At 39.1% G+C, this 5,522-nt stretch overlaps 1 non-coding gene across 1 annotated transcript; it reads right to left on the reverse strand.

Annotated features, from left to right (window-relative positions):
• Positions 1-400: 400 nt before the first annotated feature.
• On the reverse strand, positions 401-507 carry LOC127089421 (small nucleolar RNA R71). The gene has a single exon (XR_007791019.1). It is a non-coding gene; the product is annotated as a small nucleolar RNA R71 (small nucleolar RNA).
• Positions 508-5,522: the final 5,015 nt, after the last annotated feature.

The raw sequence follows: 5,522 nt of genomic DNA on the forward strand, positions 1-5,522 counted from the left end.
TCTTCCTTCGCCGATACTCGAGATGGCAGAACCAGCTCGTGCCCTTCGAGATTACGCCGCTCCATCGCAAGACGAGCCGCATTCGAGTATTGCTCCACCCGCAATCGAAGCAAACAACTTCGAACTTAAACCTTCGCTGTTACAGGCAATGCAAAAGAATCAATTCTCTGGAAATCCTACCGAGGATCCAAACCTTCATTTATCCGTATTTGTCCAATACGCTGATACTGTTAAAGCTAATGGTGTCACTTCAGAGGCAATTCGACTTCGTCTTTTTTCTTTCTCGTTAAGAGATAAAGCTAGAAGATGGCTTCAGTCTCTTCCTTCCAACTCAGTCACCACATGGAATGAGTTGAAGAAAGTCTTTCTTGCCCGATATTTTCCTCCAAGCAAAACAGTTATGTTAAGAGCCCAGATAAATGGATTTAAACAGAAAGATAACGAGTCTCTTTTCGAAGCCTGGGAAAGATACAAAGACCTGATGAGACTTTGTCCACACCATGGTTTAGAGGACTGGTTAGTGATTCATACCTTCTATAATGGTCTCTTATACAACACAAGATTAACAATAGACGCCGCCGCAGGTGGTGCGCTTATGGATAAACCTTAAGCTGACGCTTATCAACTTATCGAAAGCATGGCCCAAAAAGTGGGGAAGCGACCGAACAATGGTAGAAAAACCTCAAACGAAAAGTGGTATGTACGAGATAAGTAGCCTTGATCATGTTAATGCAAAAGTGGATGCTCTTGCCCAGAAAATTGAAAGTTTAAATGTATCACCTCCAGCCGCCGTGGTTGTCGTGACTCAAAATTGCGAAGTCTGTGGAATCCAAGGTCACACTCCTACAGATTATCAACTCTTAACAGGAATCCAAGCAGAGCAAGTGAACTATGCTCAAGGAAATCCTTACTCGCATACCTATAACTCAAACTGGAAGAACCATCTTAATTTTTCATATAAGAGTAATAATGCTTTATACGCACCAGGACAAGCTCCCAATCAAGCCCCAGCTATACCTCCTGGATATCAAAAGCCAACCCCATCTACACCTAACAATAACGTTCCTAGGAAATCCAACTTGGAAATCATGATGGAGAACTTCATAGCTTCTCAACAGCAAACCAATAAAGAGTTCTTAAACCAGAATGTACACACTAGCGAACAGATTAAACAACTAGCAAGTAAGGTAGATGCCCTGGCTACCCATAACAAAATGCTGGAAACACAAATCTCGCAAGTAGCTCAACAACAAGCGCCTACCGCTGCCCTAACTGGTACATTTCCTGGACAGCCCCAACCTAATCCGAAAAGCCACGCTCATGCAATTATATTGAGAAGTGGAACAGAGGTAGAAGGACCATCTGATCCAAGAATTGAAAACCAAAACTCTAAAAAGCCAACTGAGGAAGAAAGTAAACCTAAGGAAAAGGAAGAGAGTAATAAGGAAACCGTAGAAAAGAAAGAACCTTATGTACCTCCACCGCCTTACAAACCACCTATCCCTTATCCTCAGAGGCTAATTAAAACCAAAGACGCGGGCCAATTTAAAAAATTTGTTGACCTACTGAAACAATTAAACGTCACCATTCCTTTCACAGAAGATATTACACAGATGCCCTCGTATGCTAAGTTCTTAAAAGAAATTCTTTCTAATAAAAGGAAACTTGAAGATAGCGAAACCGTTACACTCACTGCTGAATGTAGCGCTATAATCCAGATAATGCCTCCAAAACTTAAAGATCCTGGTAGTTTCTCTATACCCTGTCACATAGGAAAATTTGTCATAGACAAAGCTTTATGCGATTTAGGAGCCAGTATCAGTGTTATGCCCTTATCCATATGCAAGAAACTGGAAATGGGAGAATTAAGACCAACTAAAATGTTTGTGCAATTAGCGGATCGTTCCGTTAGATATCCCGTAGGAATTCTTGAAAACGTTCCCGTGTGCATAGGTCAGTTCTACATTCTAACCGATTTTATAATTATGGACATAAGAGAAGATGAAGTTACCCCCATTATATTGGGAAGACCTTTCTTAGCAACAACCGGTGCCATCATAGACGTAAAACGAGGACGACTCACTTTCGAAGTAGGAGAAGAGAAAATTGAGTTCATTCTTTCCAAATTTTTGAAAGCACCTGCAATAGATGACACATGTTACTTCATGGATATCATCGACGAATGCATAAAAGAAACAGAGTTAGAAAATGACAAATTGTCTGAATATCGTGTAGAAGACAGACTGAACCATTGTTTAGCAATAACACCGGATCCTACGCAATGCCTTAAGAAACCAACCCTCGACTTGAAAACACTTCCCAAAAATCTGAGATATGAATTCCTAGACTCAGAACTTGAACGACCAGTGATTGTTAATGCAGACCTAGGAAAACTCGAAACCGAAAAACTCCTAAATATCTTAAGAAAATATCCAACCGCACTAGGATACAACATCACCGATCTTAAAGGGATAAGTCCTTCTATTTGTATGCATCGCATCATGCTAGAAGAAGACTGTAAAACTTCTAGGGAACATCAGAGGAGACTAAACCCGATCCTGAGTGAGGTAGTGAAGAAGGAAGTAACAAAGTTATTAGAGGCAGGTATCATATATCCTATATCCGATAGCAAATGGGTTAGTCCTGTACACGTAGTACCAAAGAAAGGAGGTATAACAGTTATCGAAAATGAAAAAGGAGAAACTATAACCAAACGAATCGAATCGAGATGGAGAATGTGCATTGATTATAGGAAACTAAACAAAGCAACCCGAAAAGACCATTTTCCTTTACCATTCATAGACCAGATGTTAGAACGATTAGCAAAGCATTCTCATTTCTGCTATCTAGACGGTTACTCAGGCTTCTTTCAAATACCAATTCATCCTGATGACCAAGAAAAGACAACATTCACATGTCCTTTTGGTACCTTCGCTTATCGACGAATGCCGTTTGACTTGTGCAATGCTCCTGCAACCTTCCAAAGGTGCATGATGGAAATATTCGCCGATTTTCTCGAAAACATCATGGAAGTCTTTATGGATGACTTTTCCGTATGCGGGAAAAGTTTCGAAGAATGTCTGGAAAACCTAGAAAGAGTTCTAGAACGATGTGTAAAAGTAAACCTAGTACTTAATTGGGAAAAATGTCACTTTATGGTACAAGAAGGAATTGTTTTAGGACACATTATATCAAATAGAGGAATTGAAGTAGACAAAGCTAAAATAGAAGTAATCGAAAACCTTCAACCTCCGAAAGCTTCTTAGGACATGCTGGTTTTTATCGACGATTTATTAAAGATTTCTCTAAAATAACTAAACCTTTAACCGGACTATTAATGAAAGATGTTGAATTCATCTTCGACAATAAATGTTTAGAAGCATTTCAAACGCTTAAACAAGCATTAATCTCCGCGCCCATAATGCAGACTCCGGATTGGAATGAACCATTCGAAATAATGTGTGACGCAAGTGACTACGCCGTAGGCGCTGTTTTAGGACAAAGAAAGGATAAAAAACTTCATGTCATATATTATGCAAGTAGAACTCTAGATGAAGCACAGATGAATTACGCCACGACCGAGAAAGAACTTCTAGCAGTAGTATTTGCACTAGATAAATTTCGTTCTTACTTGGTCGGAGCTAAAATAATCGTTTACACTGACCACGCTGCCATTAAGTACCTCCTAACAAAAAAGGACGCTAAACCTAGACTCCTAAGGTGGATCTTGTTGTTACAAGAATTTGATTTGGAAATCAAAGATAAAAAAGGAACTGAAAACGTAGTGGCAGATCACCTTTCTAAACTCGAAAATCTGGAACCGGAAAGAACATCGATCAAAGATGACTTCTCGTACGATAAACTTATAGCTAATTTGGAAGAAAATAGAGCTGATGAACAAGTAGAGACCACCTTGGCTGTATGCGTTACACCATGGTATGCCGACTTTGTCAATTATTTAGCCGCCGGAATAGTTCCACTTGATTTATCCTACCAACAAAAGAAATGATTCTTCCATGACATAAAACATTACTATTGGGACGACCCTTTACTTTACAAAAGAGGCCCCGATGGTATTTTCCGTTGGTGTATACCTGAAGAAGAGATAGAAAGTATAATCCAACATTGTCATTCCGCTCCTTATGGTGGACACGCAAGTACATCCAAGACCTGTTCTAAAATCCTACAAGCCGGTCTTTATTGGCCAAACATATGGAAGGATGTGCATGCTGCTGTCAAGAAATGTGATAGATGCCAACGCACAGGAAACATATCTAGACGTGACGAGATGCCACAAAAGGGCATTTTGGAAGTAGAGATTTTCGACGTGTGGGGAATAGATTTCATGGGACCTTTTCCACCTTCTTTCGGTAACAAGTACATACTCGTAGCGGTTGATTACGTATCAAAATGGATTGAAGCTATATCTTCTCCCACAAACGACACACGAGTAGTAACTAGACTCTTTAAGAATATAATCTTTCCAAGATTCGGTGTCCCAAGAATAGTAGTCAGTGATGGTGGATCTCATTTCATATCTAAGATACTCGAAAAACTATTGTTTAAGTATGGTGTAAAACATCGAGTAGCGACACCTTACCATCCTCAAACCAGTGGACAAGTGGAAGTGTCTAACAGAGAAATTAAGTAGATATTGGAAAAAACAGTCGCCACGTCAAGAAAAGACTGGTCATCAAAATTACCTGAAGCTTTATGGGCATATCGAACTGCTTACAAAACTCCCATAGGAACAACCCCATTTAGGCTTATTTACGGAAAATCTTGCCACCTCCAGGTAGAATTAGAATATAAGGCCTATTGGGCTATTAAAAATTTAAATTTAAACTGTAAGGCCGCCGGTGAAAATCGAATCCTTGATATAAACGAATTAGAGGAACTTAGACGAGACGCTTACGAAAATGCCAGAATCTACAAAGAAAGGACGAAAAATGGCATGATAAGCGCATATCAAGGAAAACTTTCAAACAAGGCGATGTAGTCCTTTTGTTTAACTCTAGACTTAAGTTATTCCCAGGAAAACTACGCTCTAGATGGTCAGGCCCTTTCCAAGTCACTAATGTTTTCCCTAGTGGAGCTGTGGAAATTAAAGGCAAATCTATGGAAGCATTTATCGTAAATGGACAACGTCTGAAACATTATCACCATGATGAAAACAATGAAGACTCGCAAGTCCTGCACTTAGACGTATTGTCTCCTAAACCTATAGATTAACATTTACTAATTTTATGTCAAGCTTGCGACATTAAACAAAGCGCTTCGTGGGAGACAACCCACAACTTTCTATTTTATTTTCTATTCTTATTTTATATTTTTCTTCTTCTTTGATTATCCCTTTTGATTTTATTTAGTGTTCATTCTTCATTTATTTTATTTTATAAAACTTTTCTTCTTTTCTTCTTTCGGCATCTGGCCAAATCCTGACTAAATTCTTGTTTTTCTTTTCTTTAGTTAACACTAACCTGATGGGACAAATTGATCGTATGGGTATCAAATTCAGAGGG

This window comes from Lathyrus oleraceus, chromosome 5 (genome assembly GCF_024323335.1).
Source record: "Lathyrus oleraceus cultivar Zhongwan6 chromosome 5, CAAS_Psat_ZW6_1.0, whole genome shotgun sequence".
Lineage (NCBI taxonomy): Eukaryota > Viridiplantae > Streptophyta > Magnoliopsida > Fabales > Fabaceae > Lathyrus > Lathyrus oleraceus.